The 19,613-nt window shown below is 43.4% G+C and overlaps 1 long non-coding RNA gene across 1 annotated transcript; it reads left to right on the forward strand.

Moving 5' to 3' along the window:
• The first annotated feature begins 1,084 nt into the window (after positions 1-1,084).
• On the forward strand, positions 1,085-5,870 carry LOC123374736. The gene is made up of 3 exons (XR_006581185.1): positions 1,085-1,149; positions 1,866-2,030; positions 5,346-5,870. It is a non-coding gene; the product is annotated as an uncharacterized LOC123374736 (long non-coding RNA).
• Positions 5,871-19,613: the final 13,743 nt, after the last annotated feature.

Genomic DNA, 19,613 nt, shown 5'->3' on the forward strand with positions numbered 1-19,613 from the left:
TGGTCAATCTAGTAATTTTAAAAGTTAATTCAGTTTACAACATTAAATATTATTTTGACTTTATAAAGAAAAAGAAATGCCACAAGTGTGGCTACAGAACTGGATTCTGATCTCAGTTCCACCTGTGTAAATTTGGAGCAACTCCACTGCAGTCAATGGCAGTGAAGCCTCTGATTTGGGGTAAAAATTTAAAGAATACCTGTGTGATTTAGAGCCTAATTTCCATTAACATTCAGTAGAAGTCACAGCAGAATTTTCAAAGGTGCTTCAGTGATTTAGGAATTTAAGTCCCACTTTCAAAAGCAACAGATATTTAGGACTTAGGAGCCTAAATTCCATTGATTTCCAATGAGGCTAAATGCCTGTGTCACTTTTGAAATGGGACCGAGGCATTTTGGAAAATGTTACTGTGATGCTGGTAAACCACATGCCAGCTCTGGCCAAGGCCATAGGTATTAGCTAAGAATGGACAAACTCACAGCTGAAAACCAAACCAGCTCATCTATATATTAGTTTTGTTCAAAATAGGTATTAGTCTCATAAATGTATTGAGTGTTTAGACTCTATGAAATGTTTGTAAATTGCTGTGTGCATTAATCTTACTTGTAATGTCTGTATTCCATGCTATAAGGAAATATGTAAGTTTTGCTTTATCACTTTGAAAATGTTTGCTCTGAACTTGTAAACCCAGTCACAGGAATCATTCCTTCCCTTCCCTGCCCATCCAGGAGGACTATCAAAAATTAAGTGGGTCGTTATAAAACAAAAGCTTTGTTAAATGCCTCCATCCACCCATGGAGAAATACTTGTGGAAGGCCTCCTCTTATTGGTTTGAATGCTGGAAGAGGGAAATAAAAATAGTTGTCGAGAGATGACAAATCTTCATGTCCTCTCATCAAAGGCTGGAGACTCTAAACTGAAGCAAGAGATCACTCAGGTTGCCCTGAAAGACAGCGTGAATTGACAGATCACTATAATTCTGTCACTTTTAGGGTTTAGATTGGAACTCCTTTGTGTTATATGCTTTCTTGAACCTGTAAATAAGAGTTTTATTTCTTTTTCCTTGCTAATAAACCTTATTTAGTTTATTACAGAATTGGCTTCAGGAATTGTCTTTGGTGTGAGATCTAAGATACCAATTGATCTGAAGTAAGTGACTGGTCTCTTGGGACTGGAAGCCATGGGAATATTTTGTGATTTTTTGATGTAATTGACCATTCATCTCTAAGTCACATCATCTGAGTGGGTGGCAAAATAGACTATGGGGACTGTCTCTGACTCCATGGTAAAATTGTTATAGTGATCCAGGAGCTCACATTTGTTACTGAGTTGATGGGTGTCTGCCATGTTTTTGACAGTCTACCCTGAGGGAGGCACTCATGCTCATGAGCCATTGCAGACACCGTGACAGTTACCTGTTCAGTTATCCAGGGCCTCACAGGAACTGGCCCATTTAAAAATCAAACATCCTACCAACACTTAATATATGGAGTGATAAATCAGAATACTCCAATTAATATCCTTTTTCAATGGTCCCTAATGCAGCTTATAGGGGAAACTCATGAGTCATCACTTAAGCTTTATAATTTAAAAAAGTGTACATTCAGGGGGCCAGACGCTGCTCTCACTTGCATTGCTGTAAATCTGAATTACCTCCAGTTTACTTAAGAAGAGATACTCTGGATTTACACCAATGTAAGTGAGAGCAGAGTCTGGCTTATTATATGCAAACCTCTCTGGAACATATATCCTGCATTCTTTGGTTATTTGTCCTTGATGTCCTCTTGCGTCCACATGGTGGTGATTTGTCTCAATAATTCGTTGTGTCCATTAACTCACCTACCCACTCTTTCCCATACCCACAGTCAAATTCCCAGCTCCACTAAACAGTTCAGAGTCCAAACCTGATATTACCAAGATAACTGAGGTTGGTAAGGGTCCACCCATGCTGATTCTGGGAGAGGAAGAGGAGATACAAAGGCCAGATGTCCCCAAAACCCTGCCTGTGCAGAAGAGATATAGAATGTCAGGTATGTTCTGGTGTTGTAGTAATTATTAATCTAAGTAATTATTAACAATATTGTAGTTTGTCAGCTAATATGTCAGCTGTGTCACGTAAGAATTTGTCAACAGTAAATTATAGTAAAGTCTATTGCCCTGTGAAACTCCTTTGCAATGACAGATCCCACCAAATGCAATATCAGTAACAGCCTTCAAATGAGGAAACAAACTTTTTTAACGATACCAGAACATCTTTCCTAAGCAAATATCCAAGCCTTTCCACCAAGAGTATAAGCAACATGGATCTTCTGTTCCAGATACACAACTGCACACATTTTCCCATCTGGTCCCTCATATGGAAAGGGTCTTTGATTTCTACAATCTGAATAGAATAACTAAACTTCAGTTATTGTCTGTTTTATAAATTCAGAGGAGAGCCCCACTGAAATTCTGAATCTTTAGTGTATAGTTCTGAGAACCATTTTTTTTTTGGTAGCCCTTGAGACACAATTTTCCTCACATGCAAAAAGCAAACATCTAAATTTCTGTTGCATAAAGGCTACATCCCTTTTTGAGTTTTATTTTATTTACAAATGGATCTGCACAGTACAGTGTGTCAGCCTAAGTGCCAGACTGTCACAGTGGAGACCAAGATATCAGACTTCCTGTATGACTGGGGGCAGAGAAGAGAGGACAGTAAACAACCATTCTGCGTCGAGATGTTTTACTACAACACACCAAGCTTGTGTAGTTCTATTACAAAATGAGGTTTTCAAATGCTTACCAAGGCTTAGACCAGCAGTAATACTGTATCTGCATCCAAGGGATCCAGCTCCACCCACTAATTAGCATAACTCCTCCTAGTGTATGTTTGGTGGGGATGGGGATAATTCTATCAAAGGATAACCTCCAATTTGGACTATTTTCTCCAAACAAATAATTTGTTGCAGAAAGAGCCTGAAAGGGGTGGGGGGCGGGGATGGGAAGAATGGCTGGAGTCCTAACTCCACTCTTAACTCTGCACACATGCATACCCAATTCATACAAAAAATAAAATAAAAAAAAAACACTAATTCCCCTTTCTGAGGTTGTCCCTTAGTCCTAATTTAAGACCAACCCCCGCCCCAAATCTTAGTCCAAGTTTCCTCCTTAGCTGCCTGTTTCTGGGGAGGTTGTGCCCCCCCCCCCCACTACAAGTCTTATAGCAGATCCTAGTCCCATTTTAGCTTAGACTTCCCAGGCATGAGATTGTCCCTGTGAAATGCCACCTGTATTACTCCTGGGGGAATTCTGCACCACTGCACATGCGCAGAATTTATGTCCCATGCAGATGTATTTGCTTCCCTGCAGAAAAATGACTTTCTGACAGGGAAGCAAAAGGAAGCCACAAGAGTGGTCATGTGACCCTCCCCAGCAGTATGTTTTGGGTGCCCAGGGCAGCCGGCAGAGCAGGAAATCACTGTGGGGCAGGAGGTGGGACTGCGGAAGACCTGGCTGGTGGCTTCTACCCTGCGCCAGGCTCAGCTGCTAGTCCTGGCTGGGCTGGGGAGGACGGGACTTGCTCTTCCCCTGCACGCTGTCTGGGCTGAGTCAGACCCAACCCCCAGATTTCTCCACCGGCTGCAGGAAGCTCTACAAACTCCTCCCCTCTCCTGCTTCCTGCACCCATAGCTCCTCAGCTTCAGGGGGAGGGATCCCTGTACACTGAGCTGCTCCCCCATCCACCTAACCCCCATGCATCTAGACCCCTTCATACCCAGACCCTCCTGCCAAGCCTCACCCCCCCGCACTCAGAACCCTGCTGATGAGCCCCACTCCCCTTGCACCTGGATCACCCTGATGAGCCACCTGCACCTGGATCCCCACCCCACTGAGTCCCACTCCCCCAGCATCTGGACCCCCCAACTAAGCCCCCCACACCCAGAACCCCCCACCAAGTTCTATTCCCCCCACACAAAGACCCCTCCAATGAGCTCCAAACACCTTCACCTGGACCCCCTGTAGAGTCCCATTACTGTTGCACTCAGAACTCCCCAACAAGCCCCTGTGCCTCCAGATCCCCCACTGAGCTGCCTGCACCCAGATTGTCCCACACAGAACCCTCTCAATCCACACCTGGATCCCCCCACATTATGCCCCTCCACACTTGGATCCTGCCTGGCTGAACCTGCCTGCCCACACAGAAGGGCAGGGACCTGGGGTGTTTCTGGGGCAGGCCGGGTCCTTGTGCTGTGTCAGGGTGGGTGCAGCCTCACTGCTGAGTCCCTGTCCCAGGGGGGAGCTGCACAGTGATCTCCCACCTCTGTGCAGCCAGGGGCCTGTGCTCCCCAATGCCAGGCTGGAGCCTCCACATTTATTTGACAAATAAAATTTGCAGAATTTTAAAATATTGTGCACAGAATTTAATTTTTTTTGGCGCAGAAATCTCCACTGGCATAAAACTGACAGAGGCAGCTTCTATGTCTTTTGGTCTGGAACAGGGTCAGGGAAGAGACATGGCAGGGAAGGAGAGCAATGGTGAAGTGAAGCTCTACTACCTCTGATTCTCCAGTGACAAAAAGTCCTTGAGAGCCCTTACTTCAATAGCATCAATTAAAGCTGCTCCCTGTACCAGGGGGCCACGTGATTGAGAATAAGATTGCTGTGATGAGCTGCCCAAGAGCTCCTCCTCAAGCCCTCAGTCTCTAATTCAATTGAACTGGAGCCAATGAGACCTACCTGCTCTGGCTGCCAGATGGGTCAGCAGAATTACCCTGGAATGTCATCCAGAATATAGATTCTGGATATAAATATTCTGTCACAAAAGGAAGGAGGGAAAGAAAGAACAGAGATCTATCCCAATACTGAAAGAAATATTTGAGATAGAGCAGAGTGGGAACTCTCGTCCCAGCCTATTCTTTCTCAAATTAGAAAGGAAAAGAAACAAAGGGAAAGAAATAAAGGGTCAGAATCTGGGGTGAGGTTGTTTTGTGTCTATTACATCTTTGGCATTGGAATGAAGAAGGCACAAAGGTGGAGGAAAGAGCCAGACAACAAAGAGTGTCTTTTATTCTAAGGACTTCTACTGAAAACCTAGGAGTGTTCTCCAGCAGCCACATTAGTTTAGTAGCACAAACATGCTCTTATACTACCATGCTAATTCTCAAGGTAACTCACATTACCACAAGGATGGCCAGCTCCAATTGGTATGATGCTCCTGCATGCTGTCCTGGGAATGTCACTCCCACCATACACCAGTAGTAGAATCCATGCAGATTGTCCCAGGAGTGTTATTCTCCTCCTCCCATCCCTTTTGCTAACATGACATATGAAACTAAGTTTTAATATTTTTATACAATCTCTAGGATTGGAGAAGCAGGTAGGAATTTCATCCAGATCAAGTGGGAGCCAGTAGGAGGAAGGAATGGAACCTCCATTAAAGTCAGAATGACAGTAGAGATGTGATCATCTGGAAGCTCATCGCTGAGTGTAGACAACAGGAAAAGGTCTGATTATTCCACCATATGGAGGATTCTCTCCTAGGACCTTCTTTTAGGGATAAATTTCTGGAGCCTGCATTCTCCTGAGCAAGTGACACAATTGTAACACAATGTTGCAACATGGTATCATGGCAGCAAGGCTACCAAACCTAAATTCACAATATTTCAAGTTCATTTCTGCAGGTGGGGGTTTCCTCTTCCTCTGAAAGATCATGCATTTGACACTGCAATCAAGGAGGCTGCACAAGAATAATTGAAGGCAGAATCAGGCCCAGCATTTGTGTTTCATCATGTGTATTAATCCTTTACAGGAGAATAGATAGTAGGTCATCATCATTCATTCCAACTTCAGGATGACGAGTTAATCTTTGTTTACTACGGTATCTTAGGCACGGGGGAAAAGAAATCAGTACATCCTAAAATCTGAGGCTGAGGTATAATCCATATAAAACATTTTCACTCTTATACTATGTGTGGTGACAATAACTTCTTGATCATCATTATCATAATGGTAATAAATGCACAATGCATTTTATTTATAGGGCATCCTGCTACCAAAGGTTTCTGTCCCTTAAAAATGTAACAAAAAATATATCTTAAAGGAGAAAGGAAATATGGCCTGGGACATTTAATTAAGGTGACCAAAATGCTGTGAGTTTTGCTACAAAAACTAGAGAATCCTGGTTTTGCTCAGATAGATACTGCCACATCTTTGTCAGTTGTAGAGAATAGTTAGTAATCCTCCCGCTTTGCCACAGCTGTTGGTTCAAATTGTAATTTGAGACACTGCTGCCACCACGAGGCCACTTTGTATGACATGTTCTGTGTTTCACTTCATAGGTTTGACTTCTGCTCCACAAATATCTATAAACAATCTTAGAGCCTTTCACAAAGCTACTGGGGACATAAATAGCAATGGGAAAGAACTAATGAGCTACCCTAGGGCTGTATCTAAATTATGGCTAAAAGTTACATTAGTTAAGTGACTGTTAACGCCCACATTAGGCATGTGCGAGTGAGTTTTGCAGTAACATGCTGCTATATTTTGTTAATTACGACAATGAAAAGTAATGGTTCCATCTTCACTAGGACTCTTCCCAAATAGGATCAGGGAAGCAGGAAGTGTCCATACAATTATATATTTCTATTTATGTGATTATGACAATTAATTGTTAACCTCATAAATAAAAAACTGTATTTACACTGGGACCTTGTTCAGAGTAATAGAACCTAGTCAGTTACTTATGTCTATATATGGGGTTAGAGCCTCAGCACCATATATACAGCACTGCCATAGCACCACTGAAGTCAATGGAACTATGACAATACACACCAGCTGAGGATCTGTCCCTTAACCTGCTGCTCCGATAGATGTACACTTCCAAAAGCAAAATTTTGCACAAAAAGTTAGAGGGTCCCTTTTCCCCCTTTGGTTTATATAATATCCAGCCCCCTGCACTATCCAGTCCATCTTTCCCCAGGAGAGACAGATCAAGTTTTATAGAAAAACACTAGTATTTTGTTTTTTAAACAAACAAAAACACTAGTTTTTGTCTAGTGTTGTCTAATGTTGAGAATAGGGGGTCCCTTTTCCTTTCCAATTTCTGGGTCTGTCATTCACTCGGGGAAGTTATTTAGTGCCCTGAGATCCTCAGATTAAAAGTGGCCACGTGAGTATGCAGAATTAGTATCTCTGTGAATTTTAAAGGAGTTTAAAACAAACACATAATAGCCACACTTTCCTACAGTAATTAAAATAACATCTGCTTAGCTTTTCTAGTAACAGCTCTTTTCAAACAAAAGTAACGTTATGGAATAAATGGGTTTACATCTAGTAATGACTAGGATGTTTTATAGGTCCCAATGATAACTAGTCAATATTACTCACAATTCCATGGAAGACCTTCTACAGGTACTCTGTGGGCGGGGGGAGGAAGGGTGGACAAATGGACAGTCCTTAGTAGTACCTATAAAGGTGATACATCATTTCTCCACCCCATCCCCCAAACACACAGGGATCCGCAAAACACGGTATGTTAATTCTGACCCTATCAGTGTTAACTTACATCAGATCCTCTGCTATGCAGTGAATTCCTCTCTAAGTGGGGAGATTGGAAGGCAGCAAAATATGGAGACATCAGCATTATGGCTCCTGAATGCCAGCAGCCACAGTGCCAGTGAGCCCAGATTACTCTGGCTTCCAGTGAACCCCTGCAAGATTCATGTAGATCTCAGTAGATCTGCTACATTGGTGGGCTGAAGCTGGACACCCCCCACCTTCCCTCCTTGCTCTGGATGGGAAGAGGGAGAAAATTTTGAATTTCCAATCCCTTAGGTGCCAATAACCCTCACAGGAGATGGCTTGGGCCATAATTATTTAAATATGCAAGTGGTGTTTGATTTCCAAAACCTGTATTCTAGTTGGGGTGGGCAAATTCCAAAGATCACGATTCAGTCTTATTAAAACAATCAATTATTTTCTAACTTTATTAGAAGCTGACAGAAGGACTCCCACCCCCACCCCCGGCCGCCTTCTCTAATGATATTGATTATTCTGGGAATATTTCATCTACTAATCCATTTTCCTCCTATTCACAAGAGATAGTGAATCTCTTTTGAATTGTTGAGTGCTTTGTACCATTATCTGCAACTAAAACAGCCGGAACCATCTGGAAATTCATTCTTAATGAAGGCATTTGTTTAGAAAATTATAATTTTGCTTTGTTTTCTTTTTCTACCATTTTGGTGCCATCAGCCTCTTCCCATAGTCCAGATACAACAAACATGTTTAAAAAAATAAGTAGGACTTGAATCTTCAGTAGTTTTTTAATGAGTATAACTACAGAAAGTTTCAAAACTAACTAGAGGATTAACTAGCCCCATAAGGATCAGCCTAACAAATGCCGAAAACAAATAAACAGGAGTTGGTCGCTGCTTCCAGGCTTGAGTTCCGTCCTATTTTCACTTCTGCTGAGACTTCAGTGCACAGACTCTCTTGTAGATTCTTTCTCCCACATCTCTCCTTTTTCCTGCACAGAGCCCCTGAAGCCCTTTTACTCCTTTTCTGCACTGTGGTTTACTGACCCACTTCAAGCCTTGGCTGATCCAGTCAAAAGGATCCTCCACAGGTGATGCCACAGGCACAAAAGCTACAGTGACTATTCTCCTTGTCTGAAGAAGAGATATATTATCTTTCTAGCTCTGTTTTACAAGTCAGTCAGTCATGGAGAGGAAAGATCAGCCCACCCCTATAATGGTCTATACTTTTATGGTCACCACTTTTACAAGATTATGATAAATTTTGTACAAAGTGTGCCTTGAGATGTCATTTGACAACTCATAATCTGCTGAGCATTATTGTCTTGGTAAAGTATGTGTATCGACAGTGTATGTAAAGTTATAAGTTGCTACTGTATAACATGTTCCAGAGTTAGAAACGCAGATCCATATCAGTTTTCAAGAGACAAAAATACCTGTTTGGGGTGCCAGTGTATCAACAAAGTTAAGTGGGCTATCACTTACTTAAGCAGCAATTCTCCAGCAACAGGAAGGTGTGAATAAGAAATTTAGATTGTATCACAGCAATGTTTCAAACCTCACATCTACATCAGACTACATGTCACCATGACTCAGCAAGGATGTTTCTAGCACAAGAAAGGGTTATAAAGGGGGAGGAAAACACTTGACTTCACCTCTCCTCCTCCCATCTCTCTGTTCATGACAACAGTTCACAAATAACTGAACTAAAGGGGGAGTGGTCCCAGGCTGGAAGGAGACCCAGCCTGTGAAATTTACAACAGTGTATGGGGAGATAACAAAACCTTGCTTTAAAGTTCACTTAGCTTGTTAAATTAGGTATTAGCTTGCATATTGCTCTTATTTCTTTTGTAACCAATCCGGACTTCTAAGCATAATGCATTTATGCATTACCACTTGTAATCAATTAACCAATGTGTTTGGATTAAAGTGTGTGGGAAACTTCACTTGGGATAAAAAGGTTGGTGCATTATCATTTTCCTTTGATGAAATGATGGACTTACTGTGAGCTTGTACTGTCCAGGAGGATACTGTGCAGTACAAGATCTACATTTCTGGGGGAAAGTCTGCTACTAACAATTTGCGGGTGTCGCCCTCTTTGTAATTCATGAGCAACTAGCGAGAGTGCACCTGTATTTAGCTGCGAGTGAATTTACATGCTGAAGGCTGTTCTGGCAACAAAGCAGTGTAAAAGGCACCCAAGCTAGAGAGTTAAGGGGTCACCACTATTCAATAGTCCAGATTGTACCCTGGGGAATGTCACAATCCCCCTCTTCCCATGATCTGCTAGAGGAAAGAAGCCTCCAGGACTCAAATGAAAGGTCCTCCTCAATAGTACAGTAACGACTGACCATTTATGCCACTTCTGCTTCCTCCAGCCCCCTGCAGAGCCAGACACAATCCTGCTCCTCGTACTCAAGGAATACTAGGATTGCTCAAGGCTAGCACTGGCAGCAACAATGATCTCCCCAAAAGGTACATGAGGGTGGAGTTCTTCCAGGCTGTTCATTATAGCTGCCCCTACATATAGGGAATGCACATGGTGCATCCTCTAAATAGTTGGGGAGGGGCTGCTCCAGAGAGGAATTGTGCCTCCCTAAGGCAATATGGTACCCACAGCTTCTGCTCGGCCATGGGCCTCAACAACCCCATATTATGGGGCAGTGCTTTAAAGGTCCAACTTAGTTTTATATTTGTGCTAACAAAGCCACATGTTGACCATCAGTTTTCTATTGGCTCCACATGAAAAAAAAAGGGGGATAGAGACTGTTATTCCAGGTCAGATAATGCTTGTTTATATCATAAATGCAAAGTAAGTTATTCCACACCTAATTTATTATTGTATATTGGGCCTCATTTAAGAAGTTTTTAAACAGCTGAAATGGCTTCAGTTGCGAGTTGTGTAGAACAAACCTCTAACCAGGACTGACTTCCAGAGTCCTCCCTCCACACAGCAGCCAAGTGGAGCTGGATTTTGGAATGGGGCAGTAGCCTGGAGAATATCACTTGTTACTCCATTTGACCTGATGAATTAGCCAATATTCAGGGTCTTGAAGGTTGTTTCTGTTAGGAGGAGACATTTGATGGAGTCTGGTATTTCATTTGATGCAATCCTATTTACAGAGAATGTACAAAGTCCTGTTTCCCTGAACACTGTAGGAATCAAAACAGCAGAAGACAGTTTCTTTGACCACAGTTCCAAGTTTCTTTCCAGCCAGCATTCTATCCCAAAAGCTCTCACTTGGCTTTTTCTCAGGGCCATGCTCCCAGTGCTTGTGCTGGCTGTCTTGTATATGGCCTGTGTTTGGGCAGTGGCTCCTGTTGTTTCAGCTATTGCATTCCATAAAGGAGCTTAACTGAGTCTTACATTTAACCTGAAGGAGCTACAAAGAGATTTCACCACAACCCTCAGCATCACACACATTAAATGCTTCAGCCCACCACAGCCTTCATTCAAGCCACGTTTCAGCATGAAATAATTGCAGACCTGACTTTGGGATTAGACCTTTAGCAATATCTGTGCTTCCTGCAGAAAGCTAATGGGAAGTTCCTTTTTCTACTAATCAGATGCAACGGTGAGAAACTCCAGGCTAAAGAATTAGAAAATATTCTCCCTCTTCAACCACAGAAATATAAAATCAAAACAAAATGCTGTATCATGTTACTGAAAGGCAAAGACATTTCAGGTAGTACTAGTGACAGAAGCACTAAGAGTCCCACTTCCTGGGTCCAAAGCATTCAGTAAGGGAAACTTAGGATACCTCCTGGTATAATTCAGAATTTACCACTTGGTGGCACCAGCGTTGTGCTTCTCCATTTCAGCTGTGTAGAGGAGTGCTGTGTTCTGCCCCGATATGGGCTTTGCAGTGTTTTATGTGCAGGTGTTTGTGTTTCTATAAGTTCAACATTGTTGCAATAGTAGTTGCTAAAATCTTCCACCACCCCAAAAAAAATGAACAAAAAACAAAAACGACTTTCACTTCACATGAAATGGTCAGAAGAATGTGTGGGGTTTGGGAGGACATTGCTTTGTATGGCAAACTGAATGGATGGATTAGTGCCAAGGCAGCTTGCTATTTGGTCATGTGATTATCTAGGATGCAAAGGCATTTCTTCTCTAAAGCTTGATCCTGAGCTGCATGACTCCTATCAAGAGCAGTCAGCCCTGAAATGTGTGTGGATCAGCCGAGTCAGAGTATAGTTCTGAGTGGCAACTGCGGAACATAGCAAAAAAGTTAATACTGCTATGTCCACATGTAGCTGCAGTATGTGAGGATTGATCGACATAACTTCCCTAGAACTACCAAGCACCTTCTTGCAGCCCAGGGGATCTGCCCCTAAATTCAAAAGCTGCTGGATTAGGAGTGAAGCAAAGTGTTCATAATCAGTGGCTGAAAATAAAAGAACTGGTCCCTTAAATTCAGTGGTATTTCAATGGACATATAAGATCTGTACTCAAAGAAGATACACTCTTAGAGAAACCTATTAAATTAGGGTATATATATATTTCACAACAGATTTCAAATATAGTAGATATTGTATGTACAAGCTAGACTAAACTGTATTACACACACAAATACTACATAAAAGAACATTAAGGTTGCAAAGTCAAGTGCTCAAAGGTTAGGAAGTGCCAAAGTTAAGACTGTGTAACCTTAATTCATAACCACAAGAGGGCTAAATTGTGAAACAGCTTTTAATTATGTGATTAGGTTATTATATTATTTTTTCTACAGGACCACTACCTCATTCAGAGCATAACATGGACGATCCTCAAGGAATGAACAGCCATTAAAAAATTTGTTTTATCCTCATTATTCAAAGTGTGGCCCCATGCCTTGTTTACTGCACACTATTCAAATGGAGTGCTGTATACAGAATTATTAATTTCCTCATTATAGTACCAGAACGCTTCACAAGTATTTATTAATTTATCTTCACAACAACCCTGTGAGGTGGGGGGATGGTAATATTCCCATTTTACTGATGAGGAATAGAGGCACAGTTAATATTTAACATGTCCACTAATTTTAAGTGCCCAATTTGAGACAGCTAGGGCCTGATTTTATCCAGAGTACTTAGAATTATATGTTCAAAGCACAGCTCCCCTTGACTTCAGTTACAGCAGTGAGTGCTCAGCACTTGTGCAAATCAGACATCAGGGTCTCAATCAGGCACCCAGAAAATGAGGCACATTAGTGACCACATGTGAAGAGTTTGGTTTAAGTAACTTGCCCAGTATCACACAGGAACTCTGTGGCAGAGGCAAAGATAGAATACCATTGTCTAAGCCGGTATTCAACTGCCTTTAATCATGAGACCAACTTTTCTTAGCCTATCACCTGCCTCATTCACTACACTCCTTGCAACTTGCGCGAGGATCCTCCAAACAACTTTCTCCTTCACTACACAACCCTGATTCACCCCCAGCTCACAGTTCAGCCTACGTATTGAATGATGCAGGGGTTCTGTGAAAAAAAAATAATATGTGACCATATGATTAAAGACTAACAGAATTGGTATGCACAAGTCATGGACAACCTTAATGCTGACATTTCCTAACTTTTGAGTGCTTGACTTTACAGCCTATTAATGTTCCTTTGATGTTATTTTTCCATGTAATATTACATAGACTGGCAAACAGGGAAGCACAAAATGCTGATATCACTAGGTTAGGAAGAGTAGGCTGTGACCAAGGAGAGTTCCTCACTGCTAAATGACCACCCAGTATACAATAGCTTGAGAATGGCATTTTAAGAACATCAGTATTATTCAGGTTTAGTCAAACTGGAGACGTTATGGGATCCTGATATTGCAAACAGTATGGGGACAGGTCACTGTAAAATGGATCATTTCACAAAACAAGCAAACTAACCGACGCTAGTGAGTCAAGTCAAGTATTAGCCTGTGCTGGAATAGCTCACATCCAGGGCTAACATAGTATACCTCTACCCCAATATAAGGTGACCCGATATAACACAGGTTCACATACAACGTGGTAAAGCAGCACTTCATAGGATCAGCGCGTCAGCTCCCAGCTGCGGCGCTCCACTTCCCACAGCCAGTGAGTGCAGGGAGGTTGGGGAAAGGACACCCCCCGTACTCACTTGCGGTGGGAAGCGGAGCACCGTGGCTGGGAGCCTGCAGAGTGGAGCGGGCTGGGGCTGGGCTGCTCCGCTTCCGCCGTTGCCAGTGAGTGCGGGACCTTTCCTCACGCCCCCACCCCCAGCGACATGGCTGGGGCTTGGGCAAGGAAAGTGGAATGGGTGGGGCCACGGCGCTCCGCTTCCCGCAGCAGGTGAGTACTGGGAACCTCCCCGCACTCACTGGCGGGGGAAAGCGGAGCGCCGCAGCTGGGAGCTGGCGGAGTGGAGCTGGCTGGGGCTGGGCTGTTCCGCTTCCCGCTGCTGCCGGCAAGTGCTTGTCAGGGGTCGGGGTGTGTGGATAGGGGTCAGGGCAGCCAGGGGACAGGGAGCAGGGGGGTTGAGTAGGGGGTGGGGTCCTGGGTGTGATTAGGGACAGGGGTCTCTGGAGGGGACGGTCAAGGGACAAGGAGCAGGGGGGCCAAAGCAAGTTCGATATAACACGGTCTCACCTATAGGGCAGTAAGATTTTTTGGCTCCAGAGGACTGCGTTATATTGGGGTAGAGGTGTACATAGTTCATTTGTTTAAAAAAAAAGAAAATGAATGAGAGATTTGCAAGTACTTGTTCGTCTCTTGGAATTCATGGATGGGTTCAGCTTTTCACTGGATACCACACTGTGCATGAGTAAAGCTATACTATTAGATTTCCAGAGTATTTGTTAAGGATAGCCCCTTACTTTCATAATTAACATGATACTGAAAGTTCTGGTGAAGCAGCAAAAACTAGATATGTCAGGTAGTTGTTTATGGAGTAAACTTAAGCGATGATGAAAACTCAGGTGATTTTTCTTACTTGTTAACAATAAAAGTCCTGTGTCAAAGACTCCACAGGGTTTGCACAAAATTGAGCACTGGAGAAGTTAATGCTTCAATCAAGCTGCAGTTACTTACAGTTCCTTACAGTTTCGTGCTTTCAGCAGAAACAATTTTGCTGATGGCAATAGCAAGATGGTAAAAGGCATCCCAGATGTTCTGACAGCCTGGCACAGAATGCAGTATCAATTACTGAAAGATAACCTCCATGAATTGTGGGAAAGCTAGGGTGACTAAACGGGCTACCACACATGAACAGAAGGTGTGCAGGATGAGTTGAATTTGAAAATTTAAAGCAGTTCCATGGCTTGATTGATTTGATTAAAATTTTTATTTTTGAAAGGGGCACAGTATGGGAGTTGTCATATTCTTTAGTTCCTGCATTCTTTATTATAGTCCAAAAAAAGAGAAAAAGGCACTGGGTCAGTTTTTGAAAACTGTCAACCTAAATTGAAGCCCCAGGTGCTTATGAAAACTAAACTGCCCTGCAAAATTTATATGCACACCTGTTTGTGCCAGTTTGCATATGTAATTAGATACCAGTTTTACACATTAAAATATGTTTGTCCACAGAAATGTAAGTTTTTTGAGTGTAACTGAAGTATCTCTTTTTGAAAACTTGACCTTCTCTCTAATAACAGATAACGCCTTGCAGTCTGAATTTGTTCATTTTACAATTTTGTCCAAAGCTATAGCTCCAAAAGGCTGCTTTTGTTAGTTTTAGATATTGGCATCTTAAAATTAATAGACTAGTCCAGGCCATTTGCAGTCCGGAATGTTAAAATGCTGGTACCAAATAACAATATTCATCTTTTTCTACAAAAAGGTTTGAAGAATCCCTCTTAATAATAGCACTTTCATTTACAAACATTAGCTAATGAATACTCACAACAGCCCAACGAGATAGAAAGAATTTATCAATATTCCCATTTTATAGATGGGAAACTAAGACAAAGGAGTTAAGTATTAGCTCAAGGCCACAAAGCAAGTAGATATCATCACTTAGATTAGCTGCAAAGTGGTTGAGGATGCTACACACTTACTAGATGGCTGTTTATCCTGGGCTGGTCTATCAAAAGGACTTTCCAGATTCCACACAACTGACCCCAAGGCTAAACCGTGTGATAACTACCTAAGCCCTTTGGACATTTTCTTCTTTTTTTGACTTGTACATCACTGTTTTCTCTACTTTATAATTTGTATTTTGAACTTTTTTCCATCTTTATTGTACCACTTGTGCATTTGCTAATGATAAGAAGAACTCAGGTGTTTTGATGTCCAAGCTATTTAACAGTTTCCCTTTAAGTGAAAATAACATTATTGGTCAGTTATAACACACCAAGGTTCTTAAGAGATTTATCGTCCGGAAAAGAGAAGGAGATAGGGAGGTTTTGTCTACAGAAATGTTATGGCTAAAATGAGGGGAGGGGCACTTATCACTAGGTGATATGGATGTTTTGTTAACTGGATGAATCTATATGAGGGTGCCTGACAACACATGCTCAGTAAAGCTGGTGCAACATTTACTCCCTTCCCTGTGCTCTCTTGACCTGACTACCTGTTCCCTCTGATTTTCAGTTCCTGCCTTCTCTTGTCTTTGGCCTGTCTTACACAATGAACTTGGGGCTCAGTTCAGAAGCAGGTAGCTAGGTCCCAGCAACAGATTAGTGTTATTTACTTGTAATAATAGCACCTATGGGCTGCAGTCATGGATCAGGGTCCCATTGTGCTGGGAATTATACAAACACATCTCTGCCTCCTGCTGTTACCAGATCTAGAGCATAATGTCTTTGAACTGTCCAGCCCACTCTTCCACTACAAACAGCCATCCTATCTGCAAAGGCTTGGTAAGCAGCATTATGTGATGTGATTGGTTCAGACAATTAGACCTTTGCTGAACATCAGCAAGATGGATTTAAGGGCAGGCAACATGCCTACTTGTTACTCAGCCCTGGTCTACACTAGGAGGTTAGGGTGAATTTAGCTGAGTTAGGTCAATTTTCATAGAATTAGAAGGGACCTCAGGAAATCTAATCCAACCCACTGCTCAAAACAGGACCAATCCCCAATTAAATCATCCAACAGATTTTTGCCCCATTTTACCTAAATGGCCCCCTCAAGGATTGAACTCACAACCCTGAGTTTAACAGGCCAATGCTCAAACCACTGAGCTATCCCTCCCCCAGACAGCAATATAGCTACTCAACTAACCCCATTCCATTGACCTAAAAAGCTCTTAAAATTGACTGCTGTACTCCTCCCTGACGAGGAGAGTAGTGCTAAAATTGACATTCCTGGGTCGAATTTGGGGTAGTGCAGATGCAGCATTGTGCAGTTCAATGGTATTGGCCTCCAGGAGCCAGTGCTCCCAGAGTGCTCCAATGTGACCATTCTGGACAGCACTTTCAAAAGTTCCTGGGGCTTTTCCTGTGTACCTGGCTAGTGCATCAGAGTTGAATTTCATTTCCTGTTTGGTCAGCGTGGCAACCTCAGCAGCACAGCTGACCTTGCAGTCCCAGAATCGCAAACAAGCCCAGCATGGACCGAACGGGAGACACTAGATCTGATTGCTGTATGGGGAGAAGAATCTGTGCAGGCAGAACTCTGATCAAAAAGAAGAAATGCTAATATATATGCCAAAATCGCACCAGGCACACACAGCAGTGCCACATGAAAGTTAAGGAGCTCAGACAAGCCTACTAAAAGACAAAGGAGGCAAACGGTCGCTCCAGGTCAGAGCCCCATACATGCCGCTTGTATGATCAGCTGCATGCCATTCTAAGGGGGGACTCTATGAGTACCCCACCACTGTTCGTGGACACCTGCAAGAAGGGAGTCTCATGCAACATGGAGGAGGATTTTGTGGATGAGGAAGAGGAGGAGGAGAATGCACAACAGGCAAGCGGAGAATCGTTCTCCCGGGCAGCCAGGACCTTTTCATCATCCTGGAGCCAATACCCTCCCAAGGTGGGTTCCCAGACCTTGAAGGCAGAGAAGGCACCTCTGGTGAGTGCACATTTGTAACTACACTACAGGGTTTAAAAGCAATTGTGTTTAATATTTGATTTGCCCTGAAGAATTGGGATGCATTCACGCCCAGTATAGCTGCTGGAAAAGTCTGTTAATGTGTCTAGGGATAGAGCGGGAATCCTCCAGGGACATCTCCATGAAGCTCTCCTGGAGGTACTCTGAAAGCCTTTGCAGTAGGACACTTTACCACGCCAAGCCAGTAGCAAGTAGTCTGGAATCATTGCAGCACAAAGCATGGCAGTGAATGGTCCTGGGTTTTAGTCACATTCATGCAATATTTGGTCTTTATCTTTCTGTGTCAGCCTCAGGAGAGTGATATCATTCATGGTCACCTGGTTGAAATAGGGGAATTTTTGTAAGGGAACAGTAAAAGAACCCCATTCATGCTGGGCTGTTTGCACTTGGCTAAAAGGATCATGCCGGAGAATAACCACGCAGTAGAGGGAGGGATGTGCTGCACAACCAATCCAAAACCACAGCCCTTCCTTTTAAACAGCAAACCCAGCTGGCATTGCTTGCTATGGGAAAGGAGGGCGCTGCAGTTTGAAACCATTCCCACATGTTATGAAGGCGTTAGAAGCAAACCCCACGTACCCTTGGGCTTACCATGGCTGTCTGGAAACCGAATTCTGTTGCCCAGCCATGTGTGATATGTCACCATACTGGCAGGCGCTCAATATAAAAGGCACAATGCGACCTTGTACCTACAGCACATGTGAATTGCTTGATTTATTGCGAAAGAGTCTCCCTTTTGTTCTCAGAAATGTATCGCCTTAAATTTTACTCTCCCTTTTTATCCCTCCTGCAGGTGCAAATGTTTCTATGCTCCCCGTATCATCTCTGTCCTTGCGATTATTGCTGATTAGAAGGTGAAAAAAACCACACTCGCGATAACATGTTTTCCGAGATCATGCAGTCCTCCTGCACTGATAAGGCACAGCTGAATGCATGGAGGCATTTGGTGGCAGATGCCAGGAAAGCATACAGTGAGCATGATCAGAACATGCAGGAGGCGATGCTGAGGCGAATGGGGGAGCAAACGGACATGATCAGGTATCTGGTGGAGCTGCAGGAAAGGCAACAAGAGCACAGATCACTGCTGCATCCATTGTATAACTGCCTTCCCTCCTCGCCAAGTTCCATATCCTCCTCACCCAGACGCCTAAGAACGCAGGGCGGGGGGGCTCCGGGCACCCAGCCACTCCACTCCAGAGAATGGCCCAAGCAACAGAAGGCTACAAATCAAAGCTGTTTGAATGTCAGTGTGGCTACAATAAGCAATGTGGCCTTTGTCTTTCCCTCCTCCCCCACCCCACCCCACCTGGGCTACCTTGTCAGCGATCTCCCTTTTTTTAAATAAAGAAAGAAGGCCTGGATTCAAAGCAATAGGGACTTTATTTTCTTTGCCAGCTGTGGTTGAAGGGGGAGGGGGTTGGCTTACAGGGAAGTAAATTCAACAAAGGGGGCCTGGTCAGTCATGAAACTGGTTTTCAAAGCCTCTCTGATGCGCAGCGTGCCTAGCTGTGCTCTTCTAATTGCCCTGGTGTCTGGCTGTTCAAAATTGGCCGCCAGGCAATTTGCCTCAACCTCCCTCCCCACCATAAACTTCTCCCCCTTATTCTCACAGATATTCTGGAGCACACAGCAAGCAGCAATAACAATGGGAATGTTGGTTGTGCTGAGGTCTAATCTAGTCAGCAAACAGCACCAGCGAGCTTTTAAACGTCCAAAGGCACATGCTACCACCATTCTGCACTTGCTCAGCCTACAGTTGAACTGCTCCTTATTACTGTCCTGAGTACAGCTTCATGAGCCATGGGAGCAAGGGTTAGGCTGGGTCCCCAAGGATAACTATTGGCATTTCAACATCCCCAATGGTAATTTTCTGATCTGGGAAGTAAGTCCCTTCTTTCAGGTGTTCGAACAGCCCAGAGTTCCTAAAGATGCGAGCGTCATGCACCTTTGCCAGCCATCCCACGTTGATATCGGTGACACATCCCTTGTGATCCACCAGTGCCTGCAGCACCATTGAGAAGTACCCCTTGTGGTTTATGTACTAGTTGGCAAGGTGGCCCGGTGCCAAGGTAGGGATATGCGTTCTGTCTATC

Source organism: Mauremys mutica, chromosome 1, assembly GCF_020497125.1.
Source record: "Mauremys mutica isolate MM-2020 ecotype Southern chromosome 1, ASM2049712v1, whole genome shotgun sequence".
Classification (NCBI taxonomy): domain Eukaryota; kingdom Metazoa; phylum Chordata; order Testudines; family Geoemydidae; genus Mauremys; species Mauremys mutica.